The sequence below is a fragment of the Pseudochaenichthys georgianus genome, chromosome 11, assembly GCF_902827115.2.
Source record: "Pseudochaenichthys georgianus chromosome 11, fPseGeo1.2, whole genome shotgun sequence".
In the NCBI taxonomy this organism is placed as follows: domain Eukaryota; kingdom Metazoa; phylum Chordata; class Actinopteri; order Perciformes; family Channichthyidae; genus Pseudochaenichthys; species Pseudochaenichthys georgianus.
The window spans coordinates 305,850-325,174 of NC_047513.1; the positions used below are offsets into that span (position 1 = coordinate 305,850).

A 19,325-nucleotide genomic window follows, 5' to 3' on the forward strand; every position below is an offset into this window, starting at 1 on the left:
CTCCTTTAACTCCTTAACTTTGACTTTCTTTTATTTGAAGATTGTTTTTTGCCCGCCGCTTAGACGATTACCGCTGGTATTAAAAACATTTTGGCGAATGGTTAGGTGACGCGATAGTCTGTAGTGAAGGAGCGTGCTCCCGCTCACAGGAGCCTGCTCGCGCTGCGCTCCGCAGCAAACAGCCGTTTGCTTTTCACCCAACAATGACAAGCGACTCACAAAACGCTATGTTGTAGCGTTAATAAACGAAACAATTTAACAAAATTGCTAGTCAAAATACCAATACCACAGGAAACGTTTTTTTTTAAACAATATTTTCAAATGTTTTTTTCAATAAATGGATGTTTTCAAAGTAAATCGTTTTTAATAATCGTGATATCAATTCTTGACCCAAATAATAGAGATTAGGATTTTTGCCATAATCGAGCAGCCCTACATTGTGACTCAGTGGGATGAACTCAGCGTGGGTTAGTACGTATCGTTACCAACTCCTGAAAAGCAGCCGTACAACAATACATTCTGATGGGATTAAGTCAGTGGAGGCCGGCCCATAGGGGCGCCGCCCCACCTCTTCCCACATTCTAGATTGTCATTATATAAAAAAGAATGTTTATGAACAAGGTACATATGAGGAGTTATTTTACAAAACGCTATAAACGCCAAATTGAAAAAAACTAGATAGCGAATATGGAGAAGGAAAAGTATGTTTAATCACTTAAAGAAACAGCCTTTGAGAGGAGGACACCGGAGGGAAAGCTGAGAGTAACATAGCTCGGACCTGATCAGCCTGACATCGGCAGGAGTTAAGGACAGAGGGAGGCAGTATACGTGCTCTTTTTCAAGGAGCTGGTTTAGCAAGAAGGCTAACTGTAGCAACACCAGGGCAATATTTAGCTTCCCTGCCTCCCTTTTCAAACGTCAGGATCAGACCAGTCTATAGACCAGACCCAGCATGGATCCAGACAGATGTGAGTGACTTAAAGCACATATCAGAAACAACTAAAAAGCATGAACAAATAGAGTCCACATGGATGGTGCTATGCGACTAGCCATGTTTAGGAAAGTAAACACAGCGGTCCAGTGAGGGTACAGGATAGGGATCAGTAAGCATACTAAGGAGGCCGACAAAAACACTCAAATAATAGACTGTATCACGTGCTGTGTGCCTTTGAGCTAGCCCTGAGTTGTAATATGACATATGTTTTGAGTTTGTGTATAAGTTTGCTTACATTTTGGTAGAGCCCCCCTGGAGAGAAATGCACCAACTGGATTAAGTGAAGTCCACCTGGCGATCAGAGCCCAAGTGTTTAAAGCAGGTGAAACAGAAAACAACAGACCTGAAGCTTTACAGAGGACAGCTGAGGGCCAGTGCCCTGTAGACAGCAGCATGATGTTAACAGAAGTCATGTGGTTGGAATGGCCAACTGAAGAGCAACTGAAACGCCTCCTGTGTACACTCGGACTCACTTTATCAACATCTGTGACGTGAAACGCAGAGGTACAAAAGTGTCTCCATGATAAAGAGTTGTGAAACTTATACAACTTTTTAGCCTGCCTTGCTTTTATCTTGTGTTGACCTGTGTGCCATGATGCAGCACCATAACAAAGTGTGCGGAAGTGACAGACCACTTCTGTTTCCACCTCTGATGCATATTGGAACCCCTCAAGGTTTATGAAAAAGCCCTGATAATATTCCTACACTGTCTGGGCGTATGGGGATTAGTGACATCTACAGTGATGTTATTTATCTTATTTCCAGTGGTGGAAAGTTACTAAGTACATACATTTACTTAAGAACTGTACTGGAGTACAAATTTGAGGTACTTTGACTTAACCCGAGTACCGTATTTTCTCTCTGTGCTGAGTTCAAGTAGATCAGGAGTCGGAGCGTTCAGCTACCAAAATGTTAAGAGTGTGTTGAAGAGCTTTCTTTTTAATAAAGCCTATGATTTGAGCTGGTTTAAGATGTCCCTGTTTGTCCACCCGAGTCCTACATTGTATTGTATTTCTTCTATTGTTTATTTTATTTTTACTGTCTTTTTTTTATTGTATCTTGTTTATTTGTATATATTTCATTTGTTATTCAAGTCCTATCTTGTGTTTTCATTGTTTTCTTTATTCATCTGTTAACACTGTCATCTATGTTTGTCAATCTGTAAAGTGCACTGAGACAAACATGTTTTGTCATACTGAGCTATATAAATAAACTTTGATTTGTGCTATTTCTACTGAAACATTGTATTTTTAACTTCAATACATTTACTTTGAGGCTTTATTTACTAGTTTATTTATAGATGACACAAAGATCCAATGAAGTGAGCCGGATGTTAAAGCAAATGTTGGTAGTGGCCAAACTGGTCCAGATACAGGTACTTCTGCTCTCTACAGTCATGCCATGTGTGTTGCCTCACTGAGCAACCTTCATAGTGATGAACAGAGCGTGCCTCCATACTGTCTCCAGCTCTCTTTATACATCCATGGGTCACAGCAAGCTGACAGGAACAGCTGTGATCTTAATCTTCAGGTGGTGCTTCTGTTTTAGTCAAGGGGCAAACTCTGGGGAAGAGCCAGGACGCCAATACGGAAGTGCCACACACTGCAGTTCATATATTGGCCGATAGGGACTGGCTGCAGAAAGGAGCAATGTCCATAGACCCCCATGTTAAAATGCCCAACTTTACAGCAGAAAAAAACATGTTTCTCTCCCTGGCTCCATACATTTTATTATCGATATAGTTAGATTCCACCTTCATGATTATGGATCTGTGAGTGAATTGTTTTCTAACGCGACCCTTTTATATATATTAGGTCTTAATGTTTTTGCATAAATTAGGGCGTGGTCACGTTGAGTGACGGCTCTGTCAAGTGCCTGCCGCTGTTAGCTTCTTGTCTCTCTGCTAGCTGCTCCGTGAAGCTACAGGGACTCTGCCTGCTCAGCTCATCCAGGGAACACAACTTGAAGCCGGCCGTGGTTGTTTGTTCTTCATGCTTATATATCGGACTATTGTGACTCGCTCTGCGGATAAAACAGACGGTGCATGCATGCGATTTTGCGGTAAGTGAAAATCGAGTGCTTTATTTATGTGTTAATGATTTTAATCAGCTACGTAATGAATGTTAAGGCTTGGGTTAGCGTGTAGTGAGTGGTAGCTACATCGGTGCTAACGATGCTAATCGTAGCCTCCAAGTTAAAATAATAGACCGTATATATAAAGGTTAAAACGAAATAGACGTTAAGTGGGATAATACTGTAGAACAAACGGCTTCTGTTTGAGGTTGATAAAATAAGGTCATCCTTGTAACGTAGAGAGATATTTTATTAGCCTATGTAGGTAGGAACTGTATGCATCGCTAAGGTTAATTTAAATTGGCTATGCTCAAGTATGTAGACAAGCTAACGTCGAAGTAGTGTCGTGAAATCAACCTCACAATAAGATGTGTGTATATTACAATTATTAATGTCATATTTCAAATAATTAGTGGCGTTAATTTTTTTTTGACAGCCCTAATTATAATATATAAAGAAATCCAGCAGCACACCAACAACCCAAAAAGTTTTAAAGGTCCCATGTCATGCTTTTCCGGTTATCACCCGTCCCCTTGTTGTTATGAAGGTCTTTCTGCATGTAAACGGTCTGCAGAGTCACAAACCCTCAAAGTACACCCTTTAGGGAGTAAAACTCTAACACAGAAAATACCCGTCTGTGCTGCCCCAGAACGCCTCGTTGAAGATTTCTCTTTTTCATCCTGGGTACAGTGACGTGCCCATAGCCAGTAGTGGAGCCCCGCAGATGAGGGGGCCTTCCCATTCCATTTGCGATGTCTCGTTGTCTCGCAGACCCCACGCAGCAAGCAGGAAATGAACCCAGCTCACACTGTCCGCTCCTCGCAGCGAGCCGCGCAACGTCCCGCCAACACGGCACCCAGACCCCACGCAGCATTCTCATCTGTTTGTCATTACTGGTGTTATTATCTGGTTGCTAACGCCATTGTAACACATAATCACTGATCACTAACCCTAACCATAATCACGCTGTTACGTGGGTGGACTCATCAGAACAGAGTGGGCGAGCTGACCAATCAGCGAGCCGTTTAGGACAGAGTGAATACACATGTTATACAGAGATGCTGGATGAGAAACCAATGTGAGTTTGAAAAATTGCACAATATAAATCTATTCTATAGGGATGCTATAGGGATGCTATAGGGAGCACCCCCCCCCCCCCATCCCCACCCCCACCCCCCCACCGGGATGTGGCCGGTCTGGGTCAGATTCCAGGGCTGAATTGTAGTGCCGGTCCGCCCCTGGTTCAAAGGTAAACATCTGAAATGCATTTGTGAAAATAAAAACATGCTTAAGCATATCTTTATTCCTGGCTGTGGGGGAGCTTGTGTCAGAGTGCTGAAATTGAGCTTAAGGACTAAAAGCGGCTTTAAAATTAATCGGGCTCTGTGTGGGATTAAAGGCTGCTGTGTGTTCATGGTGAGGCCACAGGAAGTGATGTCTGTAGAAAATCACAGTAACCAACAATGTACTGTAGATATTCACAGTAACCAACAATGTACTGTAGAAGATCACAGTATCCAACAATGTACTGTAGAAGATCACAGTATCCAACAATGTACTGTAGAAGATCACAGTATCCAACAATGTACTGTAGATATTCAAAGTAACCAACAATGTACTGTAGATATTCACAGTAACCAACAATAATAATAATAATAATAATAATAATAATAATAATAATATAATGCATTACATTTTGTATTAGAGCGCTTTTACAGGTGCTCAAAGCGATTTACAAGTACACATTACACATATTAGACATGTAAGAGTCATTACTGCGGACATTACCCACAGGAGCAAATGTGGGTAAAGTGTCTTGCCCAAGGACACAACTGTACACAACAATGTACTGTAGAAGATCACAGTACACAACAATGTACTGTCGAAGATCACAGTACACAACAATGTACTGTAGAAGATCACAGTACACAACAATGTACTGTAGATGATCACAGTCACCAAAAAAGAAAGAACCAACCCAAAAACCCCATTTCTAGAATAGCTAAAATATCTCAAATATCTGAAATAAACCAACATATTTGTCTCAATATACATAATCTTGATGCAGTGTAATGACTAGTTTGGCTATACTAGATATGTTATATACTTAGTAGATATATATGTTTAAGACCCTATGTCTTTGCAAACCGGAAGAACTACAACTGTAGTGCTGATTTGTACCAGGCTGCATAGCGTGGCTCTCTAGGGAATTGTAGTTTTTAAATATATTAGTGTTTTTCCTAAAATTGGAAGTTATAAATACTGAATTAAGAATACACTGAATACACAAATTATTACCTATAAAAACAACATTAAACATTAAATAATCAGTTGCATTCATTTCGTATGGCTCTATCTGCAGAGTCATTTCTTATGATTACATTTTTCCACAGGCCAACAACAGCTTCAAAACATGCCCTGTTGTCTCAAGAAAAAAAGTGCAGAAGGAAACATCCATTTAAACTCAGTGTGCTGCTCTGTGATGCTAGTTCAGATACTTGGCATCTCATCTTGGGTGCAAGTTCATCAATGTTTGGGCTCAGGCTCTGAGATGAGGAAATGCTCATGAGTGAAGGTGTGCGTGCAATATACCAGATCTAATAGTAATTAGAAATTATCCTGCGTGCCGAAATTAAATCCACCAAGGGCCTGATTTGGCCCCCGGGCCTTGAGTTTGACACATGCGGTCTAAGATATACAATTATGTTATAGAGGACAGATGTAAAAAAGATGTATCTCTGTTATAGGAGCTGAAGATCAAACTGTGTTTATTGCAGGACGCCAAACACAAGACATTAGGCAGACTGCTAGTTATCAATATGAACAAATTGAAATGTTGCATTGATAATGGCACTAGATGTAAAGTCAACCACCTTTGTTTTTTTAATTCATCCTGAATACCACATTTTAGCAGAATCTAGGACCAGGAGGCCGGATAAACCAATCAACTTCCATCGCCACCATGGCAACATACCCCGGAGAGAATTGAACCACCGTCACAGGACTAAAAACCAGCAGGTTAACACTGAAGTTACCTGAATAACCCAAATCCTGCTCCATGGTAGGCCTCTGGACACGTAAAGTAGTAGTAGTAATAGTAAAATGTGTAGTAATAGAAGTAGTATTAGTACAATTAGTAGTAGTAGTAGTAGTAGTAGTAGTAGTAGTAGTAGTAGTAGTAGTAGTAGTAGTAGTAGTAGTAGTAGTAGTAGTAGTAGTAGTAGTAGTAGTAGTAGTAGTAGTAGTGGTGGTGTCAGGTGTAATGAGTTAAAAAACCTGGAAATTAGTTAGCATTTTACCACTTCCCATTCCCGTCAACAACACAAAAGTGTTTGGGGTTAGAGTCTGAAATAAGTTTAATTAATCTGTGGTTAACACAAGCTGAAGAAGAGATGTTCACGTTGTGTTCTATGACATAAAATAAACACATTTACATTTGTTTGCAATCAACTTTTTGTAATCATAGCAGAAAATCCTACATTTGAAAACACTTTTCACTTACGTCTTAGCTCTAGACTAGAGGCTTTTACTTGTGTCCCAGCCTGCAGCAAAAATTGGTCCTAAGTATGCGGCCCTTGAGTTTTGGATTTTGTGTGTGTGTGTTTCATCAACAATTTGTGGTGAACTTTCAAGATCAATTATATAAAAATGTACATAACAAAACTAGGAGTCCTATCTTGCTATTATATTCCTCCACCAACAAGTGAAGTTGCTGTTTACAATGTTAACGTCAACTTGACTTTAAACTTTACTGTCTGTCTGTCTAAAATGTCATAACTACAGAAACGTGTTTCGTAATGTCACAGGGTTGTCGACCTTTGACCACCAAAACTTTATTGGTAAATCCTTGTCGACATTAGAGCCAAATCTGAAGAATTCCCTCCAGGCATTCCTAAAATAAAATTGACGAGGCATAAAAAGGGAATTGGGTCTTTAACTCAAAGCAGCAGGAACTGAGCTGTGAGAGTGTCAGGCTGAAATCTGTGCTCACATTAGTTCTGTGTGCGCCTCACTTCAGCACACACACACACACATGATGCATGTCATGAACACTGAGAGGAATACATGTGGAAGAGTCGCAATAATTATAATATGTCAAAGGAGCAAGTTCCAACCAATGCTGCAAATACTTTTTCCTGATAATCAGGTTTGGGTAGTAACAGATTACATGGAATGGGATTACGTTATCAAGATACAAAAAGAACGTAATTGCAATCCCTCACAGTGACATAAAAAAAGACGTAATCAGATTACTGCTACTATACTACTGATAATTAATTAATTAATTAATCATGCCTAATTAATATATTTCTGATGCTAAATATTTTGGTTTCTTCTTTTCTAAATTCTCATTGTTCTGTTAATACACTTAGTAGTAAAAAAACATCTTATTGATTTTCTCTGGTATTTATTTGCATTCCCCATTTACCCATTCAGATGTGTCTTATAGAATATAGAATATAATAGAATCATTGAATGTCATTATACATAATGAAAGAAAGAAAACATACATTTATACATATTTCAACCGTTTCATAATATCACAAAGTTATTGGGCAGGGCCACCACTTGCGGACAGGCAAGGCAGGCAACTGCTTGGGGCCCCGGACCAGAAGGGGGCCCCCAAAGAAGGTACATTAAGAAGGTCCACAGCAACGACAACAAGAAACAGCCTTTAATTTACTGCAACGACATGTCGGGAAACCCCCTCAAGGCGGCTCCATGCATAGCGCGCCGTAAAATGCTACTTCTTATCTTAAATTTCGTTGCCAAATAAAACCCTCTCTTTTCCTCCGTACCCAAATCTCTTAAAACGGGGCTACAACGGAGCTGATCCAGATTTGCGTCCGATATGACGTAATATCGGAAATGTAGGCTGGCTTTACACCCACGGCCCTATCAGACAAGTTGCTATCAGAAACAATGCCCGAATGTTTGGACGTAATATGATCGGTGCATGTTTACATTAGCATCGCTAACACTCAGAGCTAACCTGTACTGCACAGAGCATGTGTGTGAAGAAGCAGGAAATAAAAAGGAACTCACCTTGTGGTATAACCGGCAAGAAAGAAAGCCTTTGAGCTCCATACTGTTTCAGAAATACTCCTTGATAATCCATGATATGGCGTTTCATCACGGCAGAATCTGCCGGTAGAATCTCCCGCATGAGCTCAGCCCCCTCCTCTTTTTTTGTTATCAATTATAATTTTTTTAAAGCTTTATACCGAAAATCAGCACTTTTGAAACAGGAAGTGAAATAGAGGGATATGACACATGCCGAACAGATCACCCGAATAGGGTGATCTGTTCGGTATTTTGAGCAAAACACTTCATAGACATGTTTTTTATATATTTTTATAAATCTGAGACCTATTGCACATACACACATAGGTTACCAAATAAGGAGTGAGAGTGACGAGTAGAAAAACCGGAAGCTGCGCTAACCTCTGGTGGCTACCATTGGCAGATTTTTTTTTTCTCTGATTTTGGCATAAAAATGGAATTATGGATTATCAATATTTTTTTCAAAGAGACCGACACATTATTAACCTATGGATTAACCTTCAGCCGCGTTTTTTCTCGTTTTAATGCCATTGAACACGACTTTTGATCCGAATAACAGCTAAGGTGAGACGATGTCCCGTTTTTTCTCCGTAATGCTCCGTGTTGTGATGTCTGTGTTTGCTTCCCCTGTCGCGAGTTCTGACCGCTCAGTGATGATACTATACCTATATAATCTGTGGAGTCTCAGCTTTAATTGGATATATTGTATGTGCAGTTACGATAAGTAATAAATGTATCTTTATCTTGAGTTCTGTGCCAAACTGTCATTTTTCGCTCTGGGGTCATTTATTCTTATGAGACTTGTGTTTTGTTTTGGTAAAAATGGTTCGTATCGTCAGTTAGCTGAGATTCTTCCCGTTAATCTGGTATTACACATTAATAGGTTTTTAAATGTTAAGAAGCCCTGAGACAGTCTTGAAAAAAAACTTTCACGAGCGCCTATTTGGGGGGCAGCTCGTCCTTAAGAGGTTAAGTGATAAAGAAGACTTTTATATTAAATGAACTTACTTTTTTATGATATCTGCCATGGAGACTAAATGGTGCTGCAAAACAACAATCACCTGCATTTAATAGTGTCAAACAGAGTTGCATAAGATGATTTTGGGGAAATTAAATCAGTTAAAATAGAGTAAAAACAATACAGTGGAAGGCTCCCTGTATGACAATTATTGGACATATCCATGGTGATGTTCAAAACATGTTAACACTGAAAAAATCCATTGGAGTGGAATAGAAACACAGGTTTATGTTCAGTCATGACCCTAATTCAGTGTTTCTCAAAGTGGGGGGCGCAGAGGCATGACAGGGACGAGAGACCAGGAGAGGCTCTGTGTGTGTGTGGAACGAGCCATTTTGTGTGCGGGCGCGAGCGCGAGAGAGAGAGAGAGAGAGAGAGAGAGAGAGAGAGAGAGAGAGAGAGAGAGAGAGAGAGAGAGAGAGAGAGCAGGGCATGACATTAAGGATTTTGGGAGATGGCCCTGTGGGCCATCTAAGCTAATTTACAGATGGCCCTGAGTCCAATAGAGATGGCCCTGAAAAATGCGCGCGGACGAAATGACTCACGAAAGGTTTGGGGGACCTGCAGGTCTTAGATGCTGTCTGGTGCATTCTCTAGAATTATAAGATGAACCACCACGATATTATATTGTACAATTTCAATTGTATTCTTAATTTCACTTCTTCTTGTTTGTGTTTGCTGATTCAACGACTCAATGGCCCTCTGTCTGTCAGAGGGCCACTGACTGGGGTTGAAGATGGAACATTTTGAAGGGACACTCCCTTTCTGGAGATCTTGGAATCTTTTCTCCAGGTGCTTGATGAGCACATCTGCAAACACATACAAAATGTCAAATTATAATCCCTGTCTCTGGACCACCATAAAAAAATCATTTATATCATAACAAATGTGAAATTATATTCCTGTCTCTGGACCACCATAAAAAAACTATCTATTAAAACATGTTATGCCCATATTTACTTATGAAGAAAATATTTACTTTTGAAGAAAAAATATTGAATATTTACTTTGAAGAAAATATTATTGGGCACATACCTATCACTTTGATTCTCTTTTTTCGGGGGGGGGCTGCAGCTCAGTCTTTCTCTTCTTTCCAGGTTGTTCACCTTGCTTTGGTGGACTAAGAAACATTGTAATACACTCTGACTTTAAATTATTTGATCATTATGTATTCAGCATCAGAATCCGTAACAAACTGAAATTCCCACGAAAATGTGGTTGCATTCGATTCATTGTCCGGGTAGTATTCAGTTGCGCCACTTATGTGACAGACAAGAAGAGTATGTGACAGACAAGAATAGTCAACTCTAATGTCTAACACTTAATGTGGAGAAAGAGATGTCCTGTATGGGTTGATTGTGCGTTGATCTGTTGGTAATGCCTCTGGGTTCCGGTGGGCATGTAAACAAATGCATAATGCTGCGCTATACGTTGTGGCCTCACCCAGTTGCATAGCGACACTTATTGTTTAGTTGTCTTTTAATAAGCAGGTAGTCATATCATTAGCTAGAACTAGCTGGATCTGATCGATATGGACATAAACGCGAGTGAAGTCTAATCTGACGGGAGAGAGAGATCAGCTGCTGCTGACGAGTCGAGACGCAGCGCTGCATAATCACATGCAGCGGTGAGCGGACAACACACACACTTCAGGTTAGAATATCACACGTAGCTATTTTAATTACTTCTCAAACTACCTAAACTAGTTATAGATGTGTTTAGTCTTACTGTCGGGTCAGTCATTACTGGATCCGCGAGCTGCATGATACTGGCATAATAGATTGCCCGATCGGGCCACCAGCAGGTGAGGCTTCATTGCCCGAGCTAAATACTAGATGGCCCCGGGCCATCGGGCCATCCTTAATGTCGAGCCCTGGAGAGAGAGAGAGCGCGCGCACCGGTACCGGAGATTGTTGTCGTTAGCTTCTGGTGCTAGCGAGCTACGCTAACAGATATAAGGAGCTTTTCCAACAACAAGGTGGAGGAGAGTCCTCTCCTGCCAGACTGAGAGGCTCAGTGAGCTAAAGGACTCTTTCAGTGTTTAGATAGTTCACTTTAGTCTAAGTTATCTCAGTGGGTCTCAAACGTTTTGGTCACGATTAATGTAAACATTTCCGAGGCACACGTTTATATGATCATTATAGTTATAAAAAAATAAGAGAATAAATGAAAAACAGGTATGAAATACTATATGACAGTAAAAAAAGAATAAAGTTTGAAAGGGATTTGTAAAATATCCATAAAGAAATAGTAAATCTGTTTACAGTTCGGTTTCATATGGGTGTTGAGAGGAGTATCCATAGATCTCTTCATTTTGCTCTCTCTTTTATCATCATAATAGTAGTTTCAGAGCGCATCGAGTTTAAAATACCATCTACAAGCTGATGCTGACAGCCCCGCTCCTGCCGCCCGCTTGTGGCAGACCACACTTCCACGCTCACCGGCAGGCACCGACTGGCTATTGGGAGGACCGGGAGGGTGTGTGTATGTGTGGCCCGAGCGAGCGAGAGAGAGACCTTACGTGCATTGTTGTTGTTAGCATCTGGTGCTAGCTAGCAGCGCTAACGGATATAAGGAGCTGTTTAAATGAAAACAGAGGAGCGCTCTATCCACACAACTGCGCCGAGCACTTGACTTTATTCAGGAAGCAGACAGTGGGACATTGTACGAAAAGTCAGCACACTCAGCACGGATAGTGCGCAACATGATTGCAGCGTCCAGGCAGCTCCCGTTCGAGCATATGCCTTGAGTTGCACATAGCTCCAACGATCACACACACACACACACACACACACACACACACACACACACACACACACACACACACACACACACACACACACACACACACACACACACACACACACACACACACACACACACACACACACACACACACACACACACACACACACACACACACACACACACACACACACACCCACCCCCCCCCCCCCCCCCCATTTGTATTGTATTATTGTATGAGAGAGGTTCCAGGTTGAATTGAGGCGAATATTTGTAATGTTCAGAGGTTGTTGTGTTTAATATTCATGAGAATATTTGTCATTGTTCAAATGATAATAAACATTAGCATAAAGCAGGGGTCGGCAACAGGGGGACCGCGGTCCGGATCCGGACCCAGACGCCGACCTATACGGACCCGGAGCTATAATCAATACATTAATAGGGGATTTTTCGGCGCCTCCCGCTTTTTTAACGCTGATGTGGGTGACTTGTGTAATTCGTGGAGAACCGAAGAGTTTTCGTTTTGGGGGTGGGGGGAGTCCGTCCGTCAGTCCAATTGACGGACAACTTCTCACTTCAAAAAAGAAGAAGAAATCTACACCGCAAAAATAATTAAACAAGCGAGTACCTGTTTTTCCTGGCCAAGGACAGGTTCCTTGAACACAACACGAGAGTAACGTGTCTTCACGTGGTATATGTCTCGTCTGAAAGGAGTGCTGACAGAGAGCACCGGAACGCTGCTCCAGCTCTTCAAATATTGCAATACCCATAAGGAGCCGTACACATGCCACAGTGTTTACGTGGCTGTGTCTTTAGTTGTAAGCACAGTGGCGATCTGTTGTTATTAGCATGTGGTTAGCTAGCTATGCTAACAAATTTAAAGAGCTTTTCTACAACCAGGTGGAAGAGAGCTCTCTCCTGAGAAGCTCAAATAACCTCAGCTCAGTGAGGTTACGGCACACCTTGATATGATCATTATAGTTATTAATGAGACTAACAAAAACAAAACAGTTGTTAAAAATAACAAGAATAGAGTTTATATGGATGTTGAGAGATGTATCCATTAGGGGTGTAACGGTACACGTACCCGTACCGAAATTATTCGGTACGGGCCCTTCGGTTCGGTACACGTGTGTACCGAAGTGTACCGAACGAATATAACGTTAAACGTAAACAATTGAGAACGTGAACAACTTCTTGGAAGTAATCTCAGGTGCTGCGTCGCAGCATTCAGAGTAATTTGCTCCCATTGTGTTCAACGCGTCATAGAGCAAACAAGTCATTTCATTGGATGAGCTGGTCAGAGGGATGCGTTCAAATGTAGTCAGTGATTTGAGGAACTGTCGAAATGGCGAACGCAGATAAAGTTGAGCTCGAAAATCCTCCAGCATCATTGAAGTCTCCGTTTTGGGAACATTTTGGTTTCGCAGTTACGTACAAGGATGACGGACAAAGACAGGTGGACCGAACCAAAGCTGTTTGTCGGCATTGTTCAACTACAATTGGTTACGCGGCTGGCAATACATCAAGCTTGCACACTCATTTGAAAAGGCATCACCTGAACGTGAATATCACCGGTACCAAAAGACTGAAGTGCAAACCCAACTCCCATTAGCATTTAAGCCTCCACCACTCGCAAAAACATCAGACCGAGCCAAAGCTATTACAAACGGCAAATATCCTTATGTTGCCATGTTAGCAAAGCGCTACCTGGCTGTGTCTGCTACCTCTGTCCCTAGCGAGAGGGTGTTCTCCACAGCAGGAGACGTTGCTAGTGCCAGCAGATCTGCCCTTTCGGCAAGCAATGTGGACAAGTACATTTTTCTTTAAAAAAACATGAAAATACAATACATGCCCCCGGACCCCCCTAGAGGAGGTTAGGTCCCCCCCTCACTTAAATCATGTTCACATGGATAGGATACTAAATACATTTGCACACATCTTGTGTCCATATCTTTCTGTTTTGGTGGTCATGCCACACCGTGCATCTGCATGCATGCCACACCGTGCACATGCATGCATACGTGAGTCATGGTGAGATATCTGGATTAAGAGGTTGCTTTTTCTTTGCACAGCATGAAAGAAAGGCCAAATGAATGGGCTGTGATTTTTGTTTTTTTAAGCAGAGGTTGAGTTCAATCATTTGTACGACCCTCGGAGGATGTTGTAAAAATTGAAAGGAAAAAGGTTCCCCACCCCTGCTGTAAATAATAATAAAAACCCTTGATTTTTAACTTAACATCTCTGTCTCCTATTGATCAGAGTATATTATAAAGAATAGCCAGTTAATTGAAGCATTATAGCACAGGCCTTTGTCAGAAGGTATATTACGCTGTTTTTTTCCTGCTTCGAATAGTTCTCTCTTTTTTCACCATACCTGTGTTTGCATCACTGTAACCAATGAGCACCTGCATGTGTGTGATAAGAATGGCCCTGACACTATGTCGGCCCAGATTTACAAACTCCTGGCAGGACAAGCTCGAGCTCAATTCTCGCACTGAATTTAAACAAAGTGAGTGAGGGACTGCAATATAAGAGGGAAAGAAAGAGAAACTTTAAAACTGTTCAATTGTTATGATGTCTAAAGACTAGGGATGCACGATAATTATCGGCCCGATAATTATCGGTCCGATATTAGGAATTATGTCGTCATCCCGATAAACCCGATACCAGTATTAATAGCCCCGATAATATACAATATATTTTTTGGGTAAAAAAAAAGAAAAAAATACTGCGGTGTGGGTGGATTGGGATGAGGGGCGCTTGTTTTTCACTCGGCTCCTCCCGTTTTGCCAGTACTGTGGTATTAGTGGTTTAGGAAGAGGGGAGTTCTTCACAAATCCAGCGCTCCCTAATACTTTGAACCTGATCAGTCACCTGAAACATCGCCATCGCTACGATGGTGTGTTAAAAGCGTACGAAGACAATAATACAATACAAAGTGTGTGTGTGCGTGTGTGCGTGTGCGTGTGTGTGTGTGCGCACGCGCGTTGGAGCTATGTGCAACTCAAGGCATATGCTCGAACCGGAGCTGCCTGGACGCTGCAATCATGTTGCTGAGTGTGCTGACTTTTCGTACAATGTCCCGCTGTCTGCTTCCTGCATCAAGTCAAGTGCTCGGCGCAGTTGTGGCGAAATGTCGCTCCTCTGTTTTCATTTAAACAGCTCCTTATATCCGTTAGCGCAGCTAGCTAGCACCAGATGCTAACAACAACAATGCACGTAAGGTCTCTCTCTCGCTCGCTCGGGCCACATTACACACACCCTCCCGGTCCTCCCAATAGCCAGTCGGTGCCTGCCGGTGAGCGTGGAAGTGTGGTCTGCCACAAGCGGGCGGCAGGAGCGGGGCTGTCAGCATCAGCTTGTAGATGGTATTTTAAACTCGATGCGCTCTGAAACTACGCGGCGGCCAAGGTAAAAAAATACACATGCGTTAATCGCGTTAAAATAATTAGTGGCGTAATTTTTTTTTTATTATCGGTATCGGTCTTGAGAAGCAGGAAGTTATCGGTATCGGTAACGGTTTCAAAAAACCAATATCGTGCATCCCTAGTAAAGACTGATGTTGTTCTATAATCGGCTGAAACTGTTGAGTCATGATGTGAAACAGTTAACAAAGAAAAAGGGACTCAAGCTGCTGCTACACTTTATTTTATTTATCCAAAATTAAGCACTTTTAAGATGCACATATTTTCAAAAGCTATTTTATTTATTTTCTCTATTTTATTTGTAAATGCAGCCCGAGAGGAACATTATACATATCCACAGTATTTAATGTTAATTGACAATAAATAGTTGTTTTTGAATTGTACTTTCTTTATTTGATTGGCAGTCAGTTGTTGATTACATGCAGACGTTGATAAAGCTACAGGCTACTTCAATATATATCACACTAATTCATGAAGCAAGTTAGACATATTGATGTTCCGGACCTTTGCATGGGGACATTTTCTCTAACTGGACCTCGTTGAATTTTAGTTGAAGACCCCTGGCATAAAGCATATTTGTCCACTCATATGTTGATAAGAGTATTAAAAACTTGAAAAATATTCCTCCAAATTGCGATTAATCGCGATTAACTATGGACAATCATGCGATTAATCGCGATTAAATATTTTAATCGACTGACAGCCCTAATTTGAATACATGTTAACTTGGCCCATTACGTGACTATTTGTGTTGGGGGGGGGCAACTTTTTTTTTTCTCCAAAGAAGGGGCCTGACAGAAAAAGTTTGAGAACCACTGCCCTAATCTGACAAAAATGTGTGACATTTACAAACATGAGCCAATAGCACTTTCATAAAACAAGACACAAGAAGAAAAAACTATTTCCTTTGCAACTCCTGGAGTGAAGCAAAGGAGCTAAGGAAAACAGTGCAGTCTGAGCACCAGCTTCATCAGGTAGCCAGAATAAAAATAAAGCAAGCTATGGTCACTCTGAACCGAGGTATAACAACTTTAAACAGTGTGAACCGAAGTGGTAACTTAGGCAGCACAGCTCTGTGGCCCATAGCGTGACTAGTGCAGACAACAAACACACCGTGTGTGTGTGTGTGTGTGTGTGTGTGTGTGTGTGTGTGTGTGTGTGTGTGTGTGTGTGTGTGTGTGTGTGTGTGTGTGTGTGTGTGTGTGTGTGTGTGTGTGTGTGTGTGTGTGTGTGTGTGTGTGTGTGTGTGTGTGTGTGTGGATAGTAAGAGTATTCTCCCCTTTCCCTTGTGAGTCCAACATGCAGACCCACTGCCTCTCGTTTAAAAAAAAAAACTGTGGCTTTTTGAATTTTTACCAATAAATCCAGTAATGGGTTCAATCAGTCAGACTAAAACACTAGAGATTTGTGCATTATTGTAAATATAGTTGGGAATAAAACATTTGTTGACAGTTACTTTGTATTTGCATGAATAATTAAGTACTAGTTTATAGGAAATGCAGCTCCTATTTATACTATTGCAATATGGATGGATGCCCCGCATTCATTGAGCTGTACAGTCAACAGTCTCCATGATGATGTACTGCTGGAATAACAGAGGACTCCATCACTGATCCATCACATTCCACGAGAGAGCCACGATCATAGTGATGACTAATACACCAAATCATGTCCAACCGTATTACAATGAATTTCCAATGCACTCCTTCCATTAGAAAACTATAAAAAAGCGCCAGTTTACTAAGCATCACATCTGCTCTCTGCCATACGCATTACAGGCAAATCCGCAATATAATTATTAGATGAATGTTAGAAAAAAAATCCCTTGCTTCCCTTTCGGCGCTTGTTTCGGAATAAAAACCAGTGCGTTTGAAACGGGAACAATAACATTGGCGAAAGAAGGTGTACCTGTCTGCAAATGGCGCTGAATGTGAAAAATGTCAACAAATGATGAGCAGCTCAGTGACGCTGCGTGAACTCACCGCTGTGTTCAGGTGCTGCGGAAGAAAGAGACGCTGTGAAGGGATGAAGACGCTCAGCGGGATCTATTCCTTATGAGCTCCAGATAAACAAAGTGGTGATTCATGAGCGTTATCCAGCGGCTTTAACAATGTGTAGGTTCCAGAAGCGAGTGAGCGGCCACCGTGTGCGCCTGTGCCCTCGGCGTTGTCTGACAGACAAAAGCAACGCATCCGGGGGCCTTTCTCATATCACTAATTTCCCCTCCTCGACTCCTATCCTCGACTCCTATTCCCGTGTCTTAGTCCCGCCCACAGAAGATGCGAGCAGAGGAGCCGAGGAGGGGAACCGAGGAGAGAGGAGGGGAAGCAGCAGGCGGTTAGAGAAATGAGAAATCCTCTCCTCTGAGCGGTCATTTTAAAGAGACGTCCATTAACGATGACAGGAGGCACAGCAGCCCTCTGTCTGATGGACAGAATGTGCTCATGATGACTTAGTTATATATTTACTTTTAATTCATTCACAGTGTGGTATAATGAGAAAATAACAGGCTATAGATGCAGACACACACATATATATATATATATATATATATATTGTAGTGATGTTTATCATAATTCACTCATGGAACTACAGTTTGGGGGTATTGTTTCCGCACGGACATATATGTTGTTGACTGTACTTATTGTGTGCCCTTGCTTCTTCCTCTTTGCTTCCCAGGCTTCAGGTCGGCAACATGTGGTTTTCTGCTGCTTAATAAAGCCAACTTTGCACCTTCGATACATCGCTTCTGACTCCCTTCTCTCGGCACTACACTGACATAAGTCTCGCAGAAGTTTCCGAGACTGGCCGAACATGGCTAGATACGCCGTTTTTCTCAAACTGCCGGAGATTTTTGGAGACGTCCGTGGCTGCCTCGTGCACACGGACTGAGGTTCGGTGCGCCCTCCGCAGAATGGCCGAGAACGTCGCTCGCCATTCCCACATCGTTTCGGCACTGGGAGACAGCAAGCCTTCCGACCACATGGACACGATACGCGACCTGCTAGGTACGGAAGAACCCGACTTCTTGTTCATGGGATTGACAGTGCTTGCTAACACGGCTAGTGTTGAGCCCCGCGCTTTAGCCGAAGGAGCTGACCGGTTCTTCCGGGCCGTCCGGCGTCTTACCCCTGAGGTGCTGGCCCCAACACGCAGCGACACCTTCCCTGGTAGAGGCACACCGCCTAGCAGAGACTCCGGGCCGATGAAATCGAATAATGGCTACCGGCTTGCAGCTAACAACGGCTAACAGCTAACGGCTAACAGCTAACGGCTAACAGCGACGACTAACGGCTATCAACAACAGCTAACGGCTTGCAATGGCTAACAGCTAACGGCTAACAGCTAACGGCTAACAGCTAACGGCTAACAGCTAACGGCTAACGGCTAACAACGACAGCTAACGGCTAACAGAGGCTAATATCTAACAGCTAACAACGACGACCAACGGCTAGCAGCTAACGAGGACTGACAGCTAATGGCTAGCGGATAACGGCTGACTTCGTCCATCTGTTACCATCTGACTGTTAACCCTTTTGGTGCCGGAGAGGAGGTTCGACCAAGTCTGGTTGACCTCATGTGGATCCTCTCGCAATTTCACCCACTTGTTTTTTTTATAGTGGACAGGACAACCTTTTTGAGCTATTCCTTGGTGCCTGAGAGGAGGTTCGATCATGTCTGGTCGGCCTCGTGTGGACCCTCTCGCTTTTTCACCGCCTCCATGGCGGTTTCGGACGTCGCCCAAGTATTCTTCGGCGCCTGGGTGGCGCACTTTTGGACCCTGTTTCGCCTCGACAGTTTAGAGGTGCTCTAGTGGTCGTGTAAGAAACAACATGCTCCCTGCCCGTTCATTGTAAACGGGACCTTTAATCACAAATAACCCTCTCTGGAAAATCCTAAATTGTGGAATAGTTTGGCCATTAAAATGCTTTTTGATTCGATTTCTGGCGAGAAGTGTATATTGTACTCTTAGAATCCACGTCCTGTCGATGTGTAGGATCTA

General features: G+C 42.3%; 1 protein-coding gene across 10 annotated transcripts in view; it reads right to left on the reverse strand.

Annotated features, from left to right (window-relative positions):
- The window catches only part of LOC117455228 (protein 4.1-like), a 117,184-nt gene extending 99,699 nt beyond the window's left edge, over positions 1–17,485 (reverse strand). For all 10 annotated transcript variants that reach the window (XM_071204768.1, XM_034094644.2, XM_034094639.1 and 7 more), the window contains exon 1: positions 17,305–17,485. The gene's annotated coding sequence lies outside the window, so the exon portion shown is untranslated. The remainder of the gene's footprint in view (positions 1–17,304) is intronic.
- Positions 17,486–19,325: the final 1,840 nt, after the last annotated feature.